The sequence below is a fragment of the Protopterus annectens genome, chromosome 9.part0 (genome assembly GCF_019279795.1).
Source record: "Protopterus annectens isolate FY-2018-M chromosome 9.part0, PAN1.0, whole genome shotgun sequence".
Classification (NCBI taxonomy): Eukaryota; Metazoa; Chordata; order Ceratodontiformes; family Protopteridae; genus Protopterus; species Protopterus annectens.
The window spans coordinates 1132723718-1132738424 of NC_056743.1; positions in this window are offsets into that span (position 1 = coordinate 1132723718).

The following is a 14707-nucleotide window of genomic DNA, read 5'->3' on the forward strand; positions in this document are numbered from 1 at the left end:
GTATTTGAAAGTTTTATTGGTAGAACTTCCTGGCCATGTGCATGGACCCTGTACTAAAGTATTTGAAAGTTTTATTGGTAGAACTTCCTGGCCATGTGCATGGACCCTGTACTAAAGTATTTGAAAGTTTTATTGGTAGAACTTCCTGGCCATGTGCATGGACCCTGTACTAAAGTATTTGAAAGTTTTATTGGTAGAACTTCCTGGCCATGTGCATGGACCCTGTACTAAAGTATTTGAAAGTTTTATTGGTAGAACTTCCTGGCCATGTGCATGGACCCTGTACTAAAGTATTTGAAAGTTTTATTGGTAGAACTTCCTGGCCATGTGCATGGACCCTGTACTAAAGTATTTGAAAGTTTTATTGGTAGAACTTCCTGGCCATGTGCATGGACCCTGTACTAAAGTATTTGAAAGTTTTATTGGTAGAACTTCCTGGCCATGTGCATGGACCCTGTACTAAAGTATTTGAAAGTTTTATTGGTAGAACTTCCTGGCCATGTGCATGGACCCTGTACTAAAGTATTTGAAAGTTTTATTGGTAGGACTTCCTGGCCATGTGCATGGACCCTGTACTAAAGTATTTGAAAGTTTTATTGGTAGAACTTCCTGGCCATGTGCATGGACCCTGTACTAAAGTATTTGAAAGTTTTATTGGTAGAACTTCCTGGCCATGTGCATGGACCCTGTACTAAAGTATTTGAAAGTTTTATTGGTAGAACTTCCTGGCCATGTGCATGGACCCTGTACTAAAGTATTTGAAAGTTTTATTGGTAGAACTTCCTGGCCATGTGCATGGACCCTGTACTAAAGTATTTGAAAGTTTTATTGGTAGAACTTCCTGGCCATGTGCATGGACCCTGTACTAAAGTATTTGAAAGTTTTATTGGTAGAACTTCCTGGCCATGTGCATGGACCCTGTACTAAAGTATTTGAAAGTTTTATTGGTAGAACTTCCTGGCCATGTGCATGGACCCTGTACTAAAGTATTTGAAAGTTTTATTGGTAGAACTTCCTGGCCATGTGCATGGACCCTGTACTAAAGTATTTGAAAGTTTTATTGGTAGAACTTCCTGGCCATGTGCATGGACCCTGTACTAAAGTATTTGAAAGTTTTATTGGTAGAACTTCCTGGCCATGTGCATGGACCCTGTACTAAAGTATTTGAAAGTTTTATTGGTAGAACTTCCTGGCCATGTGCATGGACCCTGTACTAAAGTATTTGAAAGTTTTATTGGTAGAACTTCCTGGCCATGTGCATGGACCCTGTACTAAAGTATTTGAAAGTTTTATTGGTAGAACTTCCTGGCCATGTGCATGGACCCTGTACTAAAGTATTTGAAAGTTTTATTGGTAGGACTTCCTGGCCATGTGCATGGACCCTGTACTAAAGTATTTGAAAGTTTTATTGGTAGAACTTCCTGGCCATGTGCATGGACCCTGTACTAAAGTATTTGAAAGTTTTATTGGTAGAACTTCCTGGCCATGTGCATGGACCCTGTACTAAAGTATTTGAAAGTTTTATTGGTAGAACTTCCTGGCCATGTGCATGGACCCTGTACTAAAGTATTTGAAAGTTTTATTGGTAGAACTTCCTGGCCATGTGCATGGACCCTGTACTAAAGTATTTGAAAGTTTTATTGGTAGAACTTCCTGGCCATGTGCATGGACCCTGTACTAAAGTATTTGAAAGTTTTATTGGTAGAACTTCCTGGCCATGTGCATGGACCCTGTACTAAAGTATTTGAAAGTTTTATTGGTAGAACTTCCTGGCCATGTGCATGGACCCTGTACTAAAGTATTTGAAAGTTTTATTGGTAGAACTTCCTGGCCATGTGCATGGACCCTGTACTAAAGTATTTGAAAGTTTTATTGGTAGGACTTCCTGGCCATGTGCATGGACCCTGTACTAAAGTATTTGAAAGTTTTATTGGTAGAACTTCCTGGCCATGTGCATGGACCCTGTACTAAAGTATTTGAAAGTTTTATTGGTAGAACTTCCTGGCCATGTGCATGGACCCTGTACTAAAGTATTTGAAAGTTTTATTGGTAGAACTTCCTGGCCATGTGCATGGACCCTGTACTAAAGTATTTGAAAGTTTTATTGGTAGAACTTCCTGGCCATGTGCATGGACCCTGTACTAAAGTATTTGAAAGTTTTATTGGTAGAACTTCCTGGCCATGTGCATGGACCCTGTACTAAAGTATTTGAAAGTTTTATTGGTAGAACTTCCTGGCCATGTGCATGGACCCTGTACTAAAGTATTTGAAAGTTTTATTGGTAGAACTTCCTGGCCATGTGCATGGACCCTGTACTAAAGTATTTGAAAGTTTTATTGGTAGAACTTCCTGGCCATGTGCATGGACCCTGTACTAAAGTATTTGAAAGTTTTATTGGTAGAACTTCCTGGCCATGTGCATGGACCCTGTACTAAAGTATTTGAAAGTTTTATTGGTAGAACTTCCTGGCCATGTGCATGGACCCTGTACTAAAGTATTTGAAAGTTTTATTGGTAGAACTTCCTGGCCATGTGCATGGACCCTGTACTAAAGTATTTGAAAGTTTTATTGGTAGAACTTCCTGGCCATGTGCATGGACCCTGTACTAAAGTATTTGAAAGTTTTATTGGTAGAACTTCCTGGCCATGTGCATGGACCCTGTACTAAAGTATTTGAAAGTTTTATTGGTAGAACTTCCTGGCCATGTGCATGGACCCTGTACTAAAGTATTTGAAAGTTTTATTGGTAGAACTTCCTGGCCATGTGCATGGACCCTGTACTAAAGTATTTGAAAGTTTTATTGGTAGAACTTCCTGGCCATGTGCATGGACCCTGTACTAAAGTATTTGAAAGTTTTATTGGTAGAACTTCCTGGCCATGTGCATGGACCCTGTACTAAAGTATTTGAAAGTTTTATTGGTAGAACTTCCTGGCCATGTGCATGGACCCTGTACTAAAGTATTTGAAAGTTTTATTGGTAGGACTTCCTGGCCATGTGCATGGACCCTGTACTAAAGTATTTGAAAGTTTTATTGGTAGAACTTCCTGGCCATGTGCATGGACCCTGTACTAAAGTATTTGAAAGTTTTATTGGTAGAACTTCCTGGCCATGTGCATGGACCCTGTACTAAAGTATTTGAAAGTTTTATTGGTAGAACTTCCTGGCCATGTGCATGGACCCTGTACTAAAGTATTTGAAAGTTTTATTGGTAGAACTTCCTGGCCATGTGCATGGACCCTGTACTAAAGTATTTGAAAGTTTTATTGGTAGAACTTCCTGGCCATGTGCATGGACCCTGTACTAAAGTATTTGAAAGTTTTATTGGTAGAACTTCCTGGCCATGTGCATGGACCCTGTACTAAAGTATTTGAAAGTTTTATTGGTAGAACTTCCTGGCCATGTGCATGGACCCTGTACTAAAGTATTTGAAAGTTTTATTGGTAGAACTTCCTGGCCATGTGCATGGACCCTGTACTAAAGTATTTGAAAGTTTTATTGGTAGAACTTCCTGGCCATGTGCATGGACCCTGTACTAAAGTATTTGAAAGTTTTATTGGTAGAACTTCCTGGCCATGTGCATGGACCCTGTACTAAAGTATTTGAAAGTTTTATTGGTAGAACTTCCTGGCCATGTGCATGGACCCTGTACTAAAGTATTTGAAAGTTTTATTGGTAGAACTTCCTGGCCATGTGCATGGACCCTGTACTAAAGTATTTGAAAGTTTTATTGGTAGAACTTCCTGGCCATGTGCATGGACCCTGTACTAAAGTATTTGAAAGTTTTATTGGTAGAACTTCCTGGCCATGTGCATGGACCCTGTACTAAAGTATTTGAAAGTTTTATTGGTAGAACTTCCTGGCCATGTGCATGGACCCTGTACTAAAGTATTTGAAAGTTTTATTGGTAGAACTTCCTGGCCATGTGCATGGACCCTGTACTAAAGTATTTGAAAGTTTTATTGGTAGAACTTCCTGGCCATGTGCATGGACCCTGTACTAAAGTATTTGAAAGTTTTATTGGTAGAACTTCCTGGCCATGTGCATGGACCCTGTACTAAAGTATTTGAAAGTTTTATTGGTAGAACTTCCTGGCCATGTGCATGGACCCTGTACTAAAGTATTTGAAAGTTTTATTGGTAGGACTTCCTGGCCATGTGCATGGACCCTGTACTAAAGTATTTGAAAGTTTTATTGGTAGAACTTCCTGGCCATGTGCATGGACCCTGTACTAAAGTATTTGAAAGTTTTATTGGTAGAACTTCCTGGCCATGTGCATGGACCCTGTACTAAAGTATTTGAAAGTTTTATTGGTAGAACTTCCTGGCCATGTGCATGGACCCTGTACTAAAGTATTTGAAAGTTTTATTGGTAGAACTTCCTGGCCATGTGCATGGACCCTGTACTAAAGTATTTGAAAGTTTTATTGGTAGAACTTCCTGGCCATGTGCATGGACCCTGTACTAAAGTATTTGAAAGTTTTATTGGTAGAACTTCCTGGCCATGTGCATGGACCCTGTACTAAAGTATTTGAAAGTTTTATTGGTAGAACTTCCTGGCCATGTGCATGGACCCTGTACTAAAGTATTTGAAAGTTTTATTGGTAGGACTTCCTGGCCATGTGCATGGACCCTGTACTAAAGTATTTGAAAGTTTTATTGGTAGAACTTCCTGGCCATGTGCATGGACCCTGTACTAAAGTATTTGAAAGTTTTATTGGTAGAACTTCCTGGCCATGTGCATGGACCCTGTACTAAAGTATTTGAAAGTTTTATTGGTAGAACTTCCTGGCCATGTGCATGGACCCTGTACTAAAGTATTTGAAAGTTTTATTGGTAGAACTTCCTGGCCATGTGCATGGACCCTGTACTAAAGTATTTGAAAGTTTTATTGGTAGAACTTCCTGGCCATGTGCATGGACCCTGTACTAAAGTATTTGAAAGTTTTATTGGTAGAACTTCCTGGCCATGTGCATGGACCCTGTACTAAAGTATTTGAAAGTTTTATTGGTAGAACTTCCTGGCCATGTGCATGGACCCTGTACTAAAGTATTTGAAAGTTTTATTGGTAGAACTTCCTGGCCATGTGCATGGACCCTGTACTAAAGTATTTGAAAGTTTTATTGGTAGAACTTCCTGGCCATGTGCATGGACCCTGTACTAAAGTATTTGAAAGTTTTATTGGTAGAACTTCCTGGCCATGTGCATGGACCCTGTACTAAAGTATTTGAAAGTTTTATTGGTAGAACTTCCTGGCCATGTGCATGGACCCTGTACTAAAGTATTTGAAAGTTTTATTGGTAGAACTTCCTGGCCATGTGCATGGACCCTGTACTAAAGTATTTGAAAGTTTTATTGGTAGAACTTCCTGGCCATGTGCATGGACCCTGTACTAAAGTATTTGAAAGTTTTATTGGTAGAACTTCCTGGCCATGTGCATGGACCCTGTACTAAAGTATTTGAAAGTTTTATTGGTAGAACTTCCTGGCCATGTGCATGGACCCTGTACTAAAGTATTTGAAAGTTTTATTGGTAGAACTTCCTGGCCATGTGCATGGACCCTGTACTAAAGTATTTGAAAGTTTTATTGGTAGAACTTCCTGGCCATGTGCATGGACCCTGTACTAAAGTATTTGAAAGTTTTATTGGTAGAACTTCCTGGCCATGTGCATGGACCCTGTACTAAAGTATTTGAAAGTTTTATTGGTAGAACTTCCTGGCCATGTGCATGGACCCTGTACTAAAGTATTTGAAAGTTTTATTGGTAGAACTTCCTGGCCATGTGCATGGACCCTGTACTAAAGTATTTGAAAGTTTTATTGGTAGAACTTCCTGGCCATGTGCATGGACCCTGTACTAAAGTATTTGAAAGTTTTATTGGTAGAACTTCCTGGCCATGTGCATGGACCCTGTACTAAAGTATTTGAAAGTTTTATTGGTAGAACTTCCTGGCCATGTGCATGGACCCTGTACTAAAGTATTTGAAAGTTTTATTGGTAGAACTTCCTGGCCATGTGCATGGACCCTGTACTAAAGTATTTGAAAGTTTTATTGGTAGAACTTCCTGGCCATGTGCATGGACCCTGTACTAAAGTATTTGAAAGTTTTATTGGTAGAACTTCCTGGCCATGTGCATGGACCCTGTACTAAAGTATTTGAAAGTTTTATTGGTAGAACTTCCTGGCCATGTGCATGGACCCTGTACTAAAGTATTTGAAAGTTTTATTGGTAGAACTTCCTGGCCATGTGCATGGACCCTGTACTAAAGTATTTGAAAGTTTTATTGGTAGAACTTCCTGGCCATGTGCATGGACCCTGTACTAAAGTATTTGAAAGTTTTATTGGTAGAACTTCCTGGCCATGTGCATGGACCCTGTACTAAAGTATTTGAAAGTTTTATTGGTAGAACTTCCTGGCCATGTGCATGGACCCTGTACTAAAGTATTTGAAAGTTTTATTGGTAGAACTTCCTGGCCATGTGCATGGACCCTGTACTAAAGTATTTGAAAGTTTTATTGGTAGAACTTCCTGGCCATGTGCATGGACCCTGTACTAAAGTATTTGAAAGTTTTATTGGTAGAACTTCCTGGCCATGTGCATGGACCCTGTACTAAAGTATTTGAAAGTTTTATTGGTAGAACTTCCTGGCCATGTGCATGGACCCTGTACTAAAGTATTTGAAAGTTTTATTGGTAGAACTTCCTGGCCATGTGCATGGACCCTGTACTAAAGTATTTGAAAGTTTTATTGGTAGAACTTCCTGGCCATGTGCATGGACCCTGTACTAAAGTATTTGAAAGTTTTATTGGTAGAACTTCCTGGCCATGTGCATGGACCCTGTACTAAAGTATTTGAAAGTTTTATTGGTAGAACTTCCTGGCCATGTGCATGGACCCTGTACTAAAGTATTTGAAAGTTTTATTGGTAGAACTTCCTGGCCATGTGCATGGACCCTGTACTAAAGTATTTGAAAGTTTTATTGGTAGAACTTCCTGGCCATGTGCATGGACCCTGTACTAAAGTATTTGAAAGTTTTATTGGTAGAACTTCCTGGCCATGTGCATGGACCCTGTACTAAAGTATTTGAAAGTTTTATTGGTAGAACTTCCTGGCCATGTGCATGGACCCTGTACTAAAGTATTTGAAAGTTTTATTGGTAGAACTTCCTGGCCATGTGCATGGACCCTGTACTAAAGTATTTGAAAGTTTTATTGGTAGAACTTCCTGGCCATGTGCATGGACCCTGTACTAAAGTATTTGAAAGTTTTATTGGTAGAACTTCCTGGCCATGTGCATGGACCCTGTACTAAAGTATTTGAAAGTTTTATTGGTAGAACTTCCTGGCCATGTGCATGGACCCTGTACTAAAGTATTTGAAAGTTTTATTGGTAGAACTTCCTGGCCATGTGCATGGACCCTGTACTAAAGTATTTGAAAGTTTTATTGGTAGAACTTCCTGGCCATGTGCATGGACCCTGTACTAAAGTATTTGAAAGTTTTATTGGTAGAACTTCCTGGCCATGTGCATGGACCCTGTACTAAAGTATTTGAAAGTTTTATTGGTAGAACTTCCTGGCCATGTGCATGGACCCTGTACTAAAGTATTTGAAAGTTTTATTGGTAGAACTTCCTGGCCATGTGCATGGACCCTGTACTAAAGTATTTGAAAGTTTTATTGGTAGAACTTCCTGGCCATGTGCATGGACCCTGTACTAAAGTATTTGAAAGTTTTATTGGTAGGACTTCCTGGCCATGTGCATGGACCCTGTACTAAAGTATTTGAAAGTTTTATTGGTAGAACTTCCTGGCCATGTGCATGGACCCTGTACTAAAGTATTTGAAAGTTTTATTGGTAGAACTTCCTGGCCATGTGCATGGACCCTGTACTAAAGTATTTGAAAGTTTTATTGGTAGAACTTCCTGGCCATGTGCATGGACCCTGTACTAAAGTATTTGAAAGTTTTATTGGTAGAACTTCCTGGCCATGTGCATGGACCCTGTACTAAAGTATTTGAAAGTTTTATTGGTAGAACTTCCTGGCCATGTGCATGGACCCTGTACTAAAGTATTTGAAAGTTTTATTGGTAGAACTTCCTGGCCATGTGCATGGACCCTGTACTAAAGTATTTGAAAGTTTTATTGGTAGAACTTCCTGGCCATGTGCATGGACCCTGTACTAAAGTATTTGAAAGTTTTATTGGTAGAACTTCCTGGCCATGTGCATGGACCCTGTACTAAAGTATTTGAAAGTTTTATTGGTAGGACTTCCTGGCCATGTGCATGGACCCTGTACTAAAGTATTTGAAAGTTTTATTGGTAGAACTTCCTGGCCATGTGCATGGACCCTGTACTAAAGTATTTGAAAGTTTTATTGGTAGAACTTCCTGGCCATGTGCATGGACCCTGTACTAAAGTATTTGAAAGTTTTATTGGTAGAACTTCCTGGCCATGTGCATGGACCCTGTACTAAAGTATTTGAAAGTTTTATTGGTAGAACTTCCTGGCCATGTGCATGGACCCTGTACTAAAGTATTTGAAAGTTTTATTGGTAGAACTTCCTGGCCATGTGCATGGACCCTGTACTAAAGTATTTGAAAGTTTTATTGGTAGAACTTCCTGGCCATGTGCATGGACCCTGTACTAAAGTATTTGAAAGTTTTATTGGTAGAACTTCCTGGCCATGTGCATGGACCCTGTACTAAAGTATTTGAAAGTTTTATTGGTAGAACTTCCTGGCCATGTGCATGGACCCTGTACTAAAGTATTTGAAAGTTTTATTGGTAGAACTTCCTGGCCATGTGCATGGACCCTGTACTAAAGTATTTGAAAGTTTTATTGGTAGAACTTCCTGGCCATGTGCATGGACCCTGTACTAAAGTATTTGAAAGTTTTATTGGTAGAACTTCCTGGCCATGTGCATGGACCCTGTACTAAAGTATTTGAAAGTTTTATTGGTAGAACTTCCTGGCCATGTGCATGGACCCTGTACTAAAGTATTTGAAAGTTTTATTGGTAGAACTTCCTGGCCATGTGCATGGACCCTGTACTAAAGTATTTGAAAGTTTTATTGGTAGAACTTCCTGGCCATGTGCATGGACCCTGTACTAAAGTATTTGAAAGTTTTATTGGTAGAACTTCCTGGCCATGTGCATGGACCCTGTACTAAAGTATTTGAAAGTTTTATTGGTAGAACTTCCTGGCCATGTGCATGGACCCTGTACTAAAGTATTTGAAAGTTTTATTGGTAGAACTTCCTGGCCATGTGCATGGACCCTGTACTAAAGTATTTGAAAGTTTTATTGGTAGAACTTCCTGGCCATGTGCATGGACCCTGTACTAAAGTATTTGAAAGTTTTATTGGTAGAACTTCCTGGCCATGTGCATGGACCCTGTACTAAAGTATTTGAAAGTTTTATTGGTAGAACTTCCTGGCCATGTGCATGGACCCTGTACTAAAGTATTTGAAAGTTTTATTGGTAGAACTTCCTGGCCATGTGCATGGACCCTGTACTAAAGTATTTGAAAGTTTTATTGGTAGAACTTCCTGGCCATGTGCATGGACCCTGTACTAAAGTATTTGAAAGTTTTATTGGTAGAACTTCCTGGCCATGTGCATGGACCCTGTACTAAAGTATTTGAAAGTTTTATTGGTAGAACTTCCTGGCCATGTGCATGGACCCTGTACTAAAGTATTTGAAAGTTTTATTGGTAGAACTTCCTGGCCATGTGCATGGACCCTGTACTAAAGTATTTGAAAGTTTTATTGGTAGAACTTCCTGGCCATGTGCATGGACCCTGTACTAAAGTATTTGAAAGTTTTATTGGTAGAACTTCCTGGCCATGTGCATGGACCCTGTACTAAAGTATTTGAAAGTTTTATTGGTAGAACTTCCTGGCCATGTGCATGGACCCTGTACTAAAGTATTTGAAAGTTTTATTGGTAGAACTTCCTGGCCATGTGCATGGACCCTGTACTAAAGTATTTGAAAGTTTTATTGGTAGAACTTCCTGGCCATGTGCATGGACCCTGTACTAAAGTATTTGAAAGTTTTATTGGTAGAACTTCCTGGCCATGTGCATGGACCCTGTACTAAAGTATTTGAAAGTTTTATTGGTAGAACTTCCTGGCCATGTGCATGGACCCTGTACTAAAGTATTTGAAAGTTTTATTGGTAGAACTTCCTGGCCATGTGCATGGACCCTGTACTAAAGTATTTGAAAGTTTTATTGGTAGAACTTCCTGGCCATGTGCATGGACCCTGTACTAAAGTATTTGAAAGTTTTATTGGTAGAACTTCCTGGCCATGTGCATGGACCCTGTACTAAAGTATTTGAAAGTTTTATTGGTAGAACTTCCTGGCCATGTGCATGGACCCTGTACTAAAGTATTTGAAAGTTTTATTGGTAGAACTTCCTGGCCATGTGCATGGACCCTGTACTAAAGTATTTGAAAGTTTTATTGGTAGAACTTCCTGGCCATGTGCATGGACCCTGTACTAAAGTATTTGAAAGTTTTATTGGTAGAACTTCCTGGCCATGTGCATGGACCCTGTACTAAAGTATTTGAAAGTTTTATTGGTAGAACTTCCTGGCCATGTGCATGGACCCTGTACTAAAGTATTTGAAAGTTTTATTGGTAGAACTTCCTGGCCATGTGCATGGACCCTGTACTAAAGTATTTGAAAGTTTTATTGGTAGAACTTCCTGGCCATGTGCATGGACCCTGTACTAAAGTATTTGAAAGTTTTATTGGTAGAACTTCCTGGCCATGTGCATGGACCCTGTACTAAAGTATTTGAAAGTTTTATTGGTAGAACTTCCTGGCCATGTGCATGGACCCTGTACTAAAGTATTTGAAAGTTTTATTGGTAGAACTTCCTGGCCATGTGCATGGACCCTGTACTAAAGTATTTGAAAGTTTTATTGGTAGAACTTCCTGGCCATGTGCATGGACCCTGTACTAAAGTATTTGAAAGTTTTATTGGTAGAACTTCCTGGCCATGTGCATGGACCCTGTACTAAAGTATTTGAAAGTTTTATTGGTAGAACTTCCTGGCCATGTGCATGGACCCTGTACTAAAGTATTTGAAAGTTTTATTGGTAGAACTTCCTGGCCATGTGCATGGACCCTGTACTAAAGTATTTGAAAGTTTTATTGGTAGAACTTCCTGGCCATGTGCATGGACCCTGTACTAAAGTATTTGAAAGTTTTATTGGTAGGACTTCCTGGCCATGTGCATGGACCCTGTACTAAAGTATTTGAAAGTTTTATTGGTAGAACTTCCTGGCCATGTGCATGGACCCTGTACTAAAGTATTTGAAAGTTTTATTGGTAGAACTTCCTGGCCATGTGCATGGACCCTGTACTAAAGTATTTGAAAGTTTTATTGGTAGAACTTCCTGGCCATGTGCATGGACCCTGTACTAAAGTATTTGAAAGTTTTATTGGTAGAACTTCCTGGCCATGTGCATGGACCCTGTACTAAAGTATTTGAAAGTTTTATTGGTAGAACTTCCTGGCCATGTGCATGGACCCTGTACTAAAGTATTTGAAAGTTTTATTGGTAGAACTTCCTGGCCATGTGCATGGACCCTGTACTAAAGTATTTGAAAGTTTTATTGGTAGAACTTCCTGGCCATGTGCATGGACCCTGTACTAAAGTATTTGAAAGTTTTATTGGTAGAACTTCCTGGCCATGTGCATGGACCCTGTACTAAAGTATTTGAAAGTTTTATTGGTAGAACTTCCTGGCCATGTGCATGGACCCTGTACTAAAGTATTTGAAAGTTTTATTGGTAGAACTTCCTGGCCATGTGCATGGACCCTGTACTAAAGTATTTGAAAGTTTTATTGGTAGAACTTCCTGGCCATGTGCATGGACCCTGTACTAAAGTATTTGAAAGTTTTATTGGTAGAACTTCCTGGCCATGTGCATGGACCCTGTACTAAAGTATTTGAAAGTTTTATTGGTAGAACTTCCTGGCCATGTGCATGGACCCTGTACTAAAGTATTTGAAAGTTTTATTGGTAGAACTTCCTGGCCATGTGCATGGACCCTGTACTAAAGTATTTGAAAGTTTTATTGGTAGAACTTCCTGGCCATGTGCATGGACCCTGTACTAAAGTATTTGAAAGTTTTATTGGTAGAACTTCCTGGCCATGTGCATGGACCCTGTACTAAAGTATTTGAAAGTTTTATTGGTAGAACTTCCTGGCCATGTGCATGGACCCTGTACTAAAGTATTTGAAAGTTTTATTGGTAGAACTTCCTGGCCATGTGCATGGACCCTGTACTAAAGTATTTGAAAGTTTTATTGGTAGAACTTCCTGGCCATGTGCATGGACCCTGTACTAAAGTATTTGAAAGTTTTATTGGTAGAACTTCCTGGCCATGTGCATGGACCCTGTACTAAAGTATTTGAAAGTTTTATTGGTAGAACTTCCTGGCCATGTGCATGGACCCTGTACTAAAGTATTTGAAAGTTTTATTGGTAGAACTTCCTGGCCATGTGCATGGACCCTGTACTAAAGTATTTGAAAGTTTTATTGGTAGAACTTCCTGGCCATGTGCATGGACCCTGTACTAAAGTATTTGAAAGTTTTATTGGTAGAACTTCCTGGCCATGTGCATGGACCCTGTACTAAAGTATTTGAAAGTTTTATTGGTAGAACTTCCTGGCCATGTGCATGGACCCTGTACTAAAGTATTTGAAAGTTTTATTGGTAGAACTTCCTGGCCATGTGCATGGACCCTGTACTAAAGTATTTGAAAGTTTTATTGGTAGAACTTCCTGGCCATGTGCATGGACCCTGTACTAAAGTATTTGAAAGTTTTATTGGTAGGACTTCCTGGCCATGTGCATGGACCCTGTACTAAAGTATTTGAAAGTTTTATTGGTAGAACTTCCTGGCCATGTGCATGGACCCTGTACTAAAGTATTTGAAAGTTTTATTGGTAGAACTTCCTGGCCATGTGCATGGACCCTGTACTAAAGTATTTGAAAGTTTTATTGGTAGAACTTCCTGGCCATGTGCATGGACCCTGTACTAAAGTATTTGAAAGTTTTATTGGTAGAACTTCCTGGCCATGTGCATGGACCCTGTACTAAAGTATTTGAAAGTTTTATTGGTAGAACTTCCTGGCCATGTGCATGGACCCTGTACTAAAGTATTTGAAAGTTTTATTGGTAGAACTTCCTGGCCATGTGCATGGACCCTGTACTAAAGTATTTGAAAGTTTTATTGGTAGAACTTCCTGGCCATGTGCATGGACCCTGTACTAAAGTATTTGAAAGTTTTATTGGTAGAACTTCCTGGCCATGTGCATGGACCCTGTACTAAAGTATTTGAAAGTTTTATTGGTAGGACTTCCTGGCCATGTGCATGGACCCTGTACTAAAGTATTTGAAAGTTTTATTGGTAGAACTTCCTGGCCATGTGCATGGACCCTGTACTAAAGTATTTGAAAGTTTTATTGGTAGAACTTCCTGGCCATGTGCATGGACCCTGTACTAAAGTATTTGAAAGTTTTATTGGTAGAACTTCCTGGCCATGTGCATGGACCCTGTACTAAAGTATTTGAAAGTTTTATTGGTAGAACTTCCTGGCCATGTGCATGGACCCTGTACTAAAGTATTTGAAAGTTTTATTGGTAGAACTTCCTGGCCATGTGCATGGACCCTGTACTAAAGTATTTGAAAGTTTTATTGGTAGAACTTCCTGGCCATGTGCATGGACCCTGTACTAAAGTATTTGAAAGTTTTATTGGTAGAACTTCCTGGCCATGTGCATGGACCCTGTACTAAAGTATTTGAAAGTTTTATTGGTAGAACTTCCTGGCCATGTGCATGGACCCTGTACTAAAGTATTTGAAAGTTTTATTGGTAGAACTTCCTGGCCATGTGCATGGACCCTGTACTAAAGTATTTGAAAGTTTTATTGGTAGAACTTCCTGGCCATGTGCATGGACCCTGTACTAAAGTATTTGAAAGTTTTATTGGTAGAACTTCCTGGCCATGTGCATGGACCCTGTACTAAAGTATTTGAAAGTTTTATTGGTAGAACTTCCTGGCCATGTGCATGGACCCTGTACTAAAGTATTTGAAAGTTTTATTGGTAGAACTTCCTGGCCATGTGCATGGACCCTGTACTAAAGTATTTGAAAGTTTTATTGGTAGAACTTCCTGGCCATGTGCATGGACCCTGTACTAAAGTATTTGAAAGTTTTATTGGTAGAACTTCCTGGCCATGTGCATGGACCCTGTACTAAAGTATTTGAAAGTTTTATTGGTAGAACTTCCTGGCCATGTGCATGGACCCTGTACTAAAGTATTTGAAAGTTTTATTGGTAGAACTTCCTGGCCATGTGCATGGACCCTGTACTAAAGTATTTGAAAGTTTTATTGGTAGAACTTCCTGGCCATGTGCATGGACCCTGTACTAAAGTATTTGAAAGTTTTATTGGTAGAACTTCCTGGCCATGTGCATGGACCCTGTACTAAAGTATTTGAAAGTTTTATTGGTAGAACTTCCTGGCCATGTGCATGGACCCTGTACTAAAGTATTTGAAAGTTTTATTGGTAGAACTTCCTGGCCATGTGCATGGACCCTGTACTAAAGTATTTGAAAGTTTTATTGGTAGAACTTCCTGGCCATGTGCATGGACCCTGTACTAAAGTATTTGAAAGTTTTATTGGTAGAACTTCCTGG